The 13,585-nt window shown below is 37.3% G+C and overlaps 1 protein-coding gene across 2 annotated transcripts in view; it reads right to left on the reverse strand.

Moving 5' to 3' along the window:
• Positions 1-13,585, reverse strand: part of WDPCP (WD repeat containing planar cell polarity effector) — a 361,986-nt gene that overhangs the window by 280,681 nt on the left and 67,720 nt on the right. The gene's annotated exons all lie outside the window — the stretch shown is intronic.

Raw genomic sequence — 13,585 nt, forward strand, 5'->3', positions numbered from 1 at the left:
ACCTTGCAATGGGTGATCTGCAAAAGAAAAAATGACCTATTTCTGCTCATACATTCCATTGCATTTAAATTCTTAGTGCAAAGATAAAGTCAAGAATTCTCTACTTCTGGGGGTCAGGGGGTGTCAGAATTGCCATTCACCATAAAATCAAAGGGGCAATGACAATAATGAGGCTGGGGGTGGTGGTGGGGGGCAGGCAGTGAAAGGAAGAAAGGCAATGGTACAGGGATATAGTGTTCAAAGCATGTCACATGGTGTGGTGATCATCTGACCTCCCTTTCCAGAAGAAAAAGGAAGTAAACTTAAATGCAGAGAGGAGCTTCTATGCAGCATTAATCTTTTCTTGCTGCAAGAGTTAAAAGAGGCTGAAGGAAGACACTAAAGGATGCTACAAATTTCTTCAGGAGGTATTTAAACTCTATAAAGCGATGGCTGTGATGAGCTGTGAAGTGACCATTCACTTCTCTGACTCTGGGATAGCTGCAACAGATCAGATCCAGACTTTTTTTCTTTTTTTCTTCAGAGAAGTTAACTATGAGTCTGGTATCATTAACAAACCTCTCTGCCTGTATCTAGCATAATTCCCTTATGAATACTTGACTGTGGTCCTAATCTTTGGGGATAAGATACAAAGTCATTGTTTATAAAACAATCTTTCACAAACAGTTGAAGCTGACCGCAAATACCTCATCCCTACTATCCCAGATAAGTTTCCCACTCTTTGGGTTAAAGTATTTTAGTTCTTAACTTGATCATCTTTGTGGCATTCTCATCACAATTTTAAAACTCTTTATTATCCTTTGAAATAATCTATATGTTTGGGCAACAGAACCTGAGAAAAGAAGCGTAAAAGCTACCTGAATAAATTTGCAAAAAAACAAAAACAGACTCAGAGAAAGAGAAGCACCAGACTTTGAACAGACTTTCAAACCTCAGAGGGAAAGTAGGGGAGGGTGGGGGTAAAGGGGAAGAGATCAACCAAAGGACTCGTGTGCATGCATATGGGCCTGGCCAGTGGCCATGGACAACAGGTGGAGGAGAGGAGAGGGTATATGTAGGGAGGGGTTTGGGATGGGATTGGGGGGATGAGGACAATTATGTGATACCATAATCAATAAAAAAAATGGGGAAAAATTTGCAAAAAATAGCAAAGTCTATTTGAGTAGCTCACATACTTGGTTCTAAGGACAGGTGCTATTGTTCTATGAGCTACACAAAGGCCCTCGTTTGGAAGAGGCTGGGATGGAGATGAGGGGAAGCCTGGGAGCAAGGAGGAGAAGCTATGGATGCGCTGCCATGTGAATACTTTATTAAGAAATAAAAACTAGTCCTGGAGCCAAGAATTGACCCTCCAGCCAAAATTCCTCAAATTAGATACTATGAACTTAAATGGCCATGTCTTACTCTTTTTCTACATTCATATTTTACAAGGCAAGGGCAAAGAAACAACAAATGGTATACTTTTACACAGCCAATCAGTAGCAAAACTGAAGTTAGAATTTAGGAGTACTTCAATATCAATCTAGTGCCCAGTCTACTGAACTAGGTAGAATGCCTATATTTAGAAGCCAAGTTAATATAATAAATGCATTGTAATGATATTCACAGTAGCACTCTGCAAACAGTATCTTGTTATCTCATTTTGGTAGTAATTTGATGTTTTGATCAAATTGACATCTCCACATTCCCTTAATTATGAGATTTCTTAAAAAGACTTACAAAGCAATGCAAAGCCAGACTTTAAACTTCAATATTTTGGGTCTTTATGGCACAAAAGTTATAATGGTGATTGAAGTATGAAGTAGGAAGTCTCTGGACATCTCTTTGGTGGGGGAAAGATCAGCAAGTAAGTCTGTCAAAATCACGTGATACACTTAGTCTTAGGATTCTAGTATAAGAATTTCAGGCCAAAGGCTAGACTGGCTCCCATACCTTTCCGTTTCAAGAAGAATTACAGTGCATCACGCTTTGGAGCTAATAAAATTCTTAGCTAAGATCTGAGTCATATGGAAAAACAAATGAGCTGGAAAACAGGGAATAAACTATGATGAAATTTATTTTCAAAGGAAAAATTATAATTGCTTCATTATGAATGGAGGGGAAAAAGAAGCATCATCACCAAAAGAGCAAAAGATAAACAAGAAAAATGGAATGTGAAACTTGGACAAGAAAGTAACAAGATGGGTCTATCTCAAACTATGTTTGAAATCCAATTTTTTATAGGGTAAATGCCAAGCAATCAGCAGCAGTCCTTTTGAGTGAAAAGAACTCCAAGATGAAAGGAATCCATGGAATAGCAAGGCTCTGCAAACACCTGTTTTCCATCACCATGGGGAGTACAGCTCCATATTAATACTGAGGTTATAAATCATTATAATCACAACTCTAGGGAGGCAGTGGTTTCTAGCTTCACCCAGGATATTTGGAGAATTCTTGGAAGGTCACCGGGTTATGCCCATATAAAACAAGGACTTGGCCAACTGAAACACTATGGGTATGTTGTCCTGGCAACAAGAATAGGCAATGGGTTACCAAGCCATGCTGAGCATAGCAGGTGGCATCATGGATGGGCTTCAAAGTCAGTAGAAGTCATTAATGCAAGAGGCAATACCAAGAGTTACTCTAGGTCTTAAGACAAGGTGATAACCAAAAAGGAGGAACCAGATCATGGAGTCAAGAGCAGAACTCAAGTCCAGTGGCAACATTTGATTAGGAGCTGAAGCAGTAGTAGCCAGATATCTCAGACAAGAGCAAAGTGGGGAGAATTAAAAACAATTACCTAATATTTTATTTTTAGCTTCAATGACTTTTTTTTTCTTTCCAATTGACGTGGGTTGAATGATTGAATGATAGCCCTCGAAAAGATACGTTCACATAGCAACTCTTGTGACTGTGAATATGACCTTATTTGGAAAAAGGGTCTCTGCAGATGTAATTATGTTTAGGATATTAAGATACAGTCATCGTGCATTAGCTGAGGGGCCTGAGTCCAATGACAAGTATCCTTATAAGAGATAGCAGAAAAGAAAACACAGTTAAAGAGGAGGAGAAGGCCATGTGAAAACAGAGGCAAAGACTGGAATTATGCTGCCACAAGTCAAGTAAAATATGGAGCAACCAGAAGTTGGAAAAGGCAAGGAGAATTCTCCTCAAGAGCCTTGGAGGGAGCATAATCCTTCACGTCAGACTTCTGGCTTCCAGAACTGTGAGAGAATAGATTTCTATTGTTATAAGCCACAAAGTTTGTGGTCATTTGTTATGGCAGCCCTAAGAAAGAGTACACCAATTATACTGTGGTTCTTATGAAAGGGTACCAATGATGTCTATCACCACCATCTGTCTCCTCAGTCTTCCCAGCCAAACACACATACTGCAACAGCCCCAAACAAGGACCCCTAACGTAGCAGATGGGTGTGTCAGGGTACCATGCAGAAATATGCCTGTGCCCAATCTGTCCTTTAGATCTACTAGAATATCCCTCCTTCACGCCTAGCTGCTGAGTTTGTTTGTTTGTTTGTTACCTACTACAGAAGTAGAAGAAAGTGTATATACAGGGGAAAATAAACGTGTTATTACTAAGTAGGATTTTGTTTAAAGCATTAAATTTTTCAAAACAGAGCATAAAATTAAAGAGTCCTTAATAGTAAGAAGAATTAGTACCACAGTTTTTATTAACTTGGTTTTATGATGATCTATGGGGTGATGACAGAATCTCCTAAGATCAGGTTCAAATTGTACCAAGACAGGGCCATTCTATACACTGGGACTGTTGCATGTATTTTTTATTGTTGAATGTATTAGTTAAGTGAACTCCTGAGAATAAAAAGGGCCTGGTAATTTGGAACTGTGCTAAAAAAATTTTGTGTTATTCTTATATATCAAACACCCAAGCCTTCAATGAATAAATTTACAATGTGGGTTCCAATACCCAAACTACTGCAGTTACTCTAAAGCTAGACTATAAAGTCTCTGTACCCTGGGATCTTTGTTTTGCTCACTGTAGTGTCCTAAGCACCAAGAACAGTGCCTACCACTAACAGGCACTCAGTATTATTGAATGAATTCAAATGCACTCAAAATCCATTTAAAGAAAATAAAAATATCTAGTCTATAACCAAACATGTTATAGGAATCACAGATGAAAAGTATTAATGTTATTACAATTAAGTATACATTTTTCTATAATATGAATTCATTTTTAATCCTCAGTTATTGAGTGGATTTTCTATGGCTTGTACCTGTATGCTACCCAATGAAGTTGCAAACTCTGATCAGTTAGGCCAAGATTGTTGGCAACAAGTAAGTGGGATCAAAGACAGAATAAAACATGTCTGAATAATTTGTCATTTTATTTTATTTTGTTAATCTTCACCCAAGAATATTTTTTCCATTGATTTTTTTTTTTTTGAGAGAGAGAAAGAGTAGAAGGGAGGAGAAGAGACAGAGAGAAATATCAATGTGAGAGAGACATATTGGTTGCCTCCCAAATGTGCCCTGACCAGGGTCAGGGATGGAGTCTGCAACCGAGATACTTGCCCTTGACTAGAATCGAACCTTCGACCATTCAGTCCAATTTGTCATTTCATATTATTGCCACCTCTTCTCTTCCTTATTAGCACTGATAACTCCCTCTGCTGAAAGTATTGGGGTTAGAGGTGAAGCCAGAAATATGATCTGGTGTTTTAATAAAAAAAATTTAAAATCCAGATAAAAAGCCTTACCCAGTAAAATAATAAGTCACATCCCCTTTCTCTCAAAAGCAACTGATAGTGATAGAATTATAAAACAAGTATTCTTCATATTTTCTGATGGGGTCCCTTTAGATGTTCATTCTAATTTTAATTAATTGGTTTTGTGACTATACCTATGACTGACTATTTCTCCATTAGTCATTGGGTATGGCCACACTCTAAAGGACTGCTAGGCTGGCCACAAGAAAGCAAAATAAGAATAAGCCTTGTTTTCCCCCCATAAAGTAATTTAGTTGTGAATCTGGTGCTGGAGTTCCTCTCAAATGCAGTTGAGACTAACAAATGGGTGTTTATTGAGCCCCCATATGTCTGATACTACGTCAAGAATGGTACAGTGGTTAAAAGCATGAAATCTCAGGTCAAACTGCCTAGATTCAAACCCTGGCTGTGTGTTGTTCCCAGATCGGTTAGTTAACCTCTCTGTACCACTTATAATAATATCATTATTACAATGAGAAGCAGAAAAAAGGTGTATGTACCATAGAAAGAGACTAGACTGAAGAGAAAGGAATAATGTAATATGGAGTTGACAGGGTCAGTTCATGTAACCTGCTTATCTGACCTTTACACAGTCAGCCACGTATTTATTAAATGGCTTCTTTGTGCCACTTTAGTATTCGGCTAAAGTTTTTGACGGATTTGAAACTGAATCAGGCATGACTTCTGCCCTCAAGGAATATTTAGGCTACAGGAGAGAAAAGTTGTAATTCAGAGTATTCATCTTCGAAAATGCCGCCAGAGGGGGAGCGATAAATTATGAATTCAGGGAAAAGTGTGATTATTTCCAGTATGTTGAGGTCTAAATTCAACATGACCTGTTGAACCCCATCCCTATTTTTCCAATTGATTTTTTTTTAAGAGAGAGAATGGAAGGGAGGGGCAGAAACAGAGAGAAAGATCTATAATCTCTCAAATCAGACCAGTTCATTCAGAGTACTATCCACTGCCCCCAAATTGAAGGGCAGACAACAACCAGGAGGTTACAGATTAGGACAGGAAAGAAGCCAGAGGTAGGTAGTTACCCCAATAATGAGAAGATCTGAAATCTTTACCTAAGAGCCTGTTATATGATAGGCAAAATCAAATGTGATAGACTTTGCTCTAACCTCATTAGAACCATTTGCTAAAACCTGAAAAAAGAAGAAAAATATCATACTGAATCAATTATTCATAACTGAAATAATCACTTGGTTTTCGAAATGATTATATTATATTAAAAGTGTGGTTGGTTCCTACTCATGATATTCCTAACCATGAGAGAATCTAGTAGTTAACTGAATATATTTAGAGAAAGCTAAACGAAAATGAATAATTTTTAAAAATATTTTTATTGATTTCAGAGAGGAAGGGAAAGAGAGAGATAGAGACATCAATGATGAGAGATAATCATTGATCAGCTGCCTCTGCATGCCCCACATTGGAGATTAGAGCCTGCAACCTGGGCATGTGCCCTGACCAGGAATAGAACCATGACCTACTTGTTCATAGATCAATGTTCAACCACTGAGCACACAGGCTGGGCTGAATCATGTTTTTGAAAGGTGCTTATTTAGATATTCTCTTGAGCTCCCTGAAGAGGACTGTTAAAACATAGAATGTTTAATAAAATGTTCTTTCACATGTGTGAATGTATGCACCAGCCTGGGTATTACTTAACACAAATACACATGAGGCAAAAGTAGGTTTACAGTTGTGAGTACACAAAACACCAAGTTTATTTTTGTATTATTATTTTCCATATGAAATACTGTAAACATACTTTTGCCTACCCCGTATAATCATCTTCCTATTCCCAATAAGCTGAGAGCATCAAAACAGCCCTCAGCAACCCCACCAACTACTGTGAGGCCCCCTTTTCTTTACACCTGCAAAACTGGTTGTTCTCTGAAGCATTTGAGATCTTGTACTCCAGCATATGTAATCAGTTTGGCGCAAATAAACTCCACAGGTTTGGATGTTTCTTACATCAAAGAGGGTATCATACTGTTTGGGGTTTTGTTTTATTTTGGTATTCTGAATCTTTTCTATTATTTGTACCATTACTTAAACACACACACACACACACACACCTAAACAACAAGAGCCAGTGAGGATATGGAGAAAAGGGAACCCTAGAACACTCCTGATGGAAATGAAGATTGGTGAAGCCATTGTGGAAAATAGTATGGAGTTTCCTCAAAATATTAAAAATGAGCCCTGGTTGGTTTGGCTCAATGGATAGAGCGTGTGCCTGCGGACTGAAAAGTTCCTGGTTTTATTCTGGCCAAGGGCACATGCCTGGGTTGTAGGCTCGATCTCCAGTGGGGGAAGGGGGAGTGTAAGAGGCAGCTGATCAATGATTCTCTCTCATCATTGATGTTTCTATCTCTCTCTTTCTCTCCCTTCCTCTCTAAAATTAATAAAATACATTTTAAAAATATTAAAAATGGAACTGCCATTTGACCCAGTGATCCCACTTCTGGGAATATATCCTAAGAATCCCAAAACACTGATTAGAAAGAATATATGCACCCATATGTTCATAGCAGCATTATTTACCATAGGTGAGATCTGGAAACAGTCCAAGTGTCCATCAGTAGATGAGTGGATAAAAAAGCTGTGTTACACTTACACCATGGAACACCATGTTGCTGTAAAAAAGAAGAATCTCTTACCCAAGGATAGACCTGGAAATTATTATGCTAAGCAAGATAAGCTAGTCAGAGAAAGACAAATATCACATGATCTTACTTAGATGTGGAATATAATGGACAAAATAAACTGATGAATTAAATAGGTCCAGAGACATGTATACATGGAACAGATGGACAGATCTCAGAAGGGAGGGGTTTGAGAGGGTGGGAAGAGTTTAACCCAAGAACATATATGTATATATGCATAGACCATGGACATATTGCATGAAAAGGTCTGGGGTGGAGTAAGGACTAAGGTGTAGGGGTCCAAAGGGAGGAAAATGGGGGACATCTATAATACTATCAACAATAAAAAATGATAAATTAATAAAAAAAATAATCCCAAACTAAAAAAAAAAATCCAAGGTTAAAAAAAATGCTGAAGGGAATTGATATATGTTATCCTCAATTTCTTTTTAGTCCATTTTCAAGAAATATTCCAAAGCTAATTCTGTAGCATTTAGGGTTTTAACCAAAATAAAATAATTGCCATGGCTTACTATAATATATGCTACGCCAAATTTCAACTTACCCTCTCATTATATTTTTTTCAAGATAGAAAACAATATTATAACCCCAATGTGTCTCTTTCCATTGAAGCTATTTCTGAAAAAAATAAAAACTGAACTCTTGAACATAACAGTACTGAGATCTCTAATGTACATGCTCTAGTTCTTTGAAAACTGCTGCTAGGGATAGTAGTCATTTGCAGAGCACTTAAACAAGCAGGAGGACAAATAAGATAATCCGAACAAAAAGCTAAACATTAATACAACCTACAGAAATGAATCCCAAGAATGGAATATGTAAATTACCTTTTGCTTTTCTAAGCTTAAATCTTCCTGGTCAGAAACAGTTAACAGTTCTCTGACCAGGCTGCCACACCTGACAATTGTCATTAACTCAGAGCCTGAATAGCAATAGCAAAGTTATGTCTCATCTGACATTTCAAGTAATAGGTAATAAGGACATTTAAACAGAAAGCCCTAAAGCAAAGAGCTCTTTTTCTTTTTTTGTTTTCATTAATTTTTTTCTTTATTTTTTAAAAAAATTATGTGTAGTGTTTAGAAAAAACAAACAGACATATCTCTATTTAAGAATCTACATCAATAATCACTGCTTTTATAATTCAAACACTGTTTCAGACGCAAGAGTCAAGGAGAATAGGCAGGACTGCATAAATGGAGCTGCCATTCAATGCCTTGATTTATTTGTTGCAAATCTGTAAAATGTCAGTGAAGGTACCCTGTCTGCCTACTTCAAAAGGGTGTCATGAGGGGAGGCATCCTGGCTGTTTATATAAGTCAGCTCTGCACTAAAATCAGGTCAGAGGTGTTTGCTCATAGGTATTTGATGGGCCTTGGCTAATGCCAGCTTTCTTCTAACTTAACCTGGTGCCCAGGACTCGCAAGCTTGGCTCACAAGCTTCTACTGATGTTTCCCTACGTGCTCCACCATATTAGGGTATGTGAATGAAAGTTTCATGAACACAAACTGAAAATACTTTACAACTTACAATAAACCTACTCTGCATCTAATTAGTCATGAAATCTCTATTAAGAACCAGCATCAAGAATTACATATTTCTACAAAAAAATCCTTAATCTGTATTTTTCAAGAATGTACACTGTATGGTTTTGAACAAGATTAATTATACCCTCAAAGAGTGAAAACTCCATATTATCCATAATATGCTAATTAGACCAGACGTCCAGTTGCCTGCCAGTGGCTGGAGGGAAGCCGGGGTCGAGGTTGCCAGAGGGAAACTGGTTCCGGCAGCCAGAGGAAGGACGGCCCGCTCTTGCATGAATTTCGTGCATTGGGCCTCCAGTTCTCTATAATAGCAGGGTCAAAGTGAAACTCAACCGATCAATTATAGTGCTATATTTTACTAAATAATTTTTATTTGAAAAAATATATTCTAAGTACTAGGAAAACATTGACATGGAGATAGTATTATTCAGTGTTTTCTAACCCAATGTTGTCACAAAAGAAAATGTATAGAATTCTGCCTGTATGTTAATGGTTTTATTAAAATTACTTTATTATATTTCTATTAAAATACTGACAAAAAATTATCCTAAAACCATTTCTAATATACCTCATAAAATGATAAGATATATAGGGTACCCCCAAAAATGAATATACACTTTAATAGCTGATAGCTCAATTTTGAAAATGATCTGTATTTCAGTAAACACTGCCTTTATAATTTATTCAAAGAGTGTGTATACATTTTGGGAGACACCCTATATTTAAATTCCTGGGAAGCAGAGTTTCTTTGTAGAAAGAAATTCTTGAGTAAAAAGAAGTGTAAAATGATTCAGTGTTTATATTTTCTAGGTGAATCAATAGACCCAGCTAGGATGGCCTGTCCAAGGTCATTCAGTTAGTGGCAGGGTCAGAACCTGCATCCCTTGATCTCCAATCCAGAGCTCTTTCCCAGAACCTTGCTGCCAGGAAATTTCACCTCCATTCCAAAAACAAATCAGAAATATTGCACAATCGCATTTCTATTTTCTTATTTAACATGCAGAATAACTTTCATCGGCAGTTCAAGGCTTTCCCTCCTCCCCTACGTTAAAGGAATAGAACAGTTATAACCAAATTTCTACACAATATTTAAGTTCTCAATGACATTTTGTGCAATGGAAAAAAAAATGCTCTAAAAAAATTAAGATCACAGAGGAATTACAAATTTTGTCAAAGACAAGTGGCTTTTTGCTTTTCTTCCTGTGTGTGATTTTTTTTAATACTAAAATTCATCAAATATGGCCCATACTCACTCTTCCAACCTGAGTGCTTTCTTGACAGGCATTTGTTTCTGCATAGGAGGAATGGGAGAAAGAGCCATACCCCCAAACAAGGAGAAAAGCAGCAAGTATAACTTAGTTTTTATAATGAATAAGGTGGAGTACTTTCTTATGCTAGGGGAGAACCAGAAAAAAAGTAAGTGTGAACACAGACACCTATATACATAAATGTGTTTTCTCCCAAGGGACATTTATATACATTATCTTACTCAATTTTCACAAGGACCTTAGAAGGTAGGTACTATTGTTTTTATGGTTTTCACGTGAAGAAAATGACTTGCCCAAATGACTGACCCAAGATCATACAGCTAGTATGTGACAGAACAAGGCAGCCTGACTCCAAAAATCCACAGGGAGGAAAACTCTCTCCCTTCCGTTTCTGGATCTTTTATTCAAAATTTCAAAAGGTGTTGGAATGGTCAAATCAGTATGAGGAACAAGGAATCTCATAATGATCACAGTCCTCTGGAAGTACTATCCTATATAATAAAAGCCTAATATGTAAATTGTCCCCTCAACTGGGAGTTTGACCAGGAGGCGGGGCCAACCACCAGCAGCCCCTTCCTCCTCTGGCCAGCCCAGTCCTGGCTGGTGGTGGCGGCAGGTGGCGGGGGGGGGGGGGGGGGGGGGGGGGGGGAGAAGGGGTGTGTCTAGAGAGGCCCTGGCCAGCAGCCAGCACCCTACCCATGCACGAATTTCATGCACTGGGCCTCTAGTTTTTCTTATAGTTGCCAGAAGACAGGTGACTCACTGTGATAAGACAAAATTCTCTATGAAAGTGATTCTAGAACAGTGGTCGCCAACCAGTGGTCCATGGACCATGGGAGGTCCGAGAGGTCTGAAAGGTTGGTGACTGCTGGTTTAAGGAAACCTTTGGTGCAGCGGTCGTCAACTGGTGGTCCATGGATCTGAAAGGTAAGTGACTGCTGTTCTAGAGCAAGAAAGGATACTGAAAAAAGGGAAAAGAAAGAATGGGCACTAATAGGAGAGTATCATTAAAAAATTAAAAGGAGAATGACTGACTAGTAGGAATTATAGCTAACAATTAAATTATGACCAAATGTTGATGATCATTCTGATGAGTTCCACACACCTTTAGTTACCTGGACCAACCTTTGGCTCTTGTTTCTAATGACATGTGGGATAAAGGTGAAATATCCAAGTCCATGAAAGAAAGTGTTAGCATTTTAAAAGATAAGGAAGACTGTTTACAAAATGGAAGCTTTTTGCATGACTAACTCATAGCAATGCAGTTTTTAAATTGAGGTAAAATCCACATACCCTAAGTTAACCATTAGCTTTTTAAAAATGTACAATTCGGTTGCATTTAGTACACTCACTATGTTAAGCAACTATCACCTCTAATTAGTTCCAAGGCATTTTCATCACCCCAAAGGGCAACCTGTTCCCATAATAATGCAGTTTTACAGAAATACTCTTAGAAAAATTAGCCAAAGAGAAGAAAGTAAGACAAAAGTTCCAGTGGTATGGCAAGAAGTGGGACATAGCTAACTGATAAACCTAAGTAAAACGAAATATTTTAAAAATCTTATTTAACAAATATCTTGCTGAAGTATTGTTATGAATATACTGTGTTGAGTGTTGTACACAGTGGAGGTGGGAGGGAGAATGTGGAAGGTAGCAAAATTGAATCCAATCTGTTTGCTTTCTTCAAAAGAGGTGGCAGTTTAATGAAGAATTCAGGCATGTAATCCAATGGTGTGGGTAAGCAAAAAGGAAAGGGACTAGAGAGAGAAGGGTTAAGCTGTGAAAGGACGGTAATAGGTAAATTATTTGTTCTGTTTAGAAACAGAAAAGTCTTGTGCCATAGACCAATGATAATTTTCTAAGCTGTGAAATGGGTTAGGATGTCACATGGCACATGAACCAAATCCTGTGCTCAAGGAAAACATGAGGAATAAAGGGATCTAGCTAAGGCTTTATGTGACTATAGACCTTTTTGATGTTGTTGTGTGTAGATCCTCTCTCCAGAAAGTGCAGGCCAAATCCAAGAAACTTAAGTGGAAAGTATAAAAGGGGATGTTTTGCAATTATATCTATAATGGCATCATTTGGCCATGAAAGGAGTGTGAGCACTTAAAACAAATAGAGAATGAGCAGGACGAGCAGGTATGGATGCCAATAAAATTAAAAATAAGGAGGAATACAGTCACACTGAAGATATAAAGAATAGAACTGACATACACTCTGAAAGGAAGGGATATGTAACAACTGAAGATCAAGCTTCAAATTCCATCTGTCCAAGATAAATAGAAGAGGGATATCTTTGCAGAAGATATGATGAAGGATCATCAATGGAAAGTAAAGAATTGAGCACCTAAACAGTATGATAGGAAAGTATCAAAGAACTCTTAAAGGATATGCATATTTATAAAAGAATAAATAACAAATGTGAGTATTAAAAATCTATAAGAGGCTACAGAAAACAAAAATATAAATAAATATAGTTTATATTAATTATAAAGCAGAAAAATCTTACAAAATGTTTTAACAACTGGTTCTACAATAAAATGCTCAATATAGTGCAGCAAATACCATTACATAGGTTATATTTAAATATTTTTGGAGTCATCTAGCCAAAGTGTTTTCAAAGAAAAATTTATTGGTATAAATCAGAAGAAGGGGAAAAGATGAAGAACAAATATTTAAAAATAAGGCTCAAAAAAAGTAGAAACATGAAGTCAGGAAAAGTGGACATATATGGGTACAATAGATTAGTATGTGGGGAATGAAGCAAAGAAAGGGTCAGCAAAGGAATCTTGTCTTACAGAGGTTTGTGGTCTTCAGGTTCCCAAACATGTTTTGGGAAAAAACAAGTATGTTTTTAATAGAATTCAATTTGGGATTTCAGGAAGTATCTGAAAATCTGCAGTAGGCATTGCAGAAATGAAGGAAAGGGCATCAATCTTTCATAATTCTGTCAGAAAAGGAGTGGCTGTTTCCGAAGTTCTTTTTCCTTATCAACATGCAATAAACTGCCTGCCAGGGCCAAAGAACAGCTGGTCATCATGTTGTTGCATTTTACAGGTTGTTTCATTGTAGAGGGATGTTTTGAAAGAGGTGGATAAAAAAAGGAATATGTGCTGAGATTTTTTAAAACCTCATGTCCCAAAAACCTATAACAATCTTGCTGGGTTTCTTTTTTATTTAAAAAAAGAAAACCAAATGTTGAGATTTAATCTTTGAGTCTACCATGTTCATTGCACTCACATTACCTTAACCTTATCACAAGAAGCATTATGGAGTTTCTTTAAATGTTGCCAAGACCAAAACCAAGTCATAGATTCCCTTAAGGACTCAGTGCTCTTCAGTGTTACACAGAGTAACA

Source organism: Pipistrellus hanaki, assembly GCF_964339955.1.
Source record: "Pipistrellus hanaki genome assembly, chromosome: 12".
NCBI lineage: Eukaryota > Metazoa > Chordata > Mammalia > Chiroptera > Vespertilionidae > Pipistrellus > Pipistrellus hanaki.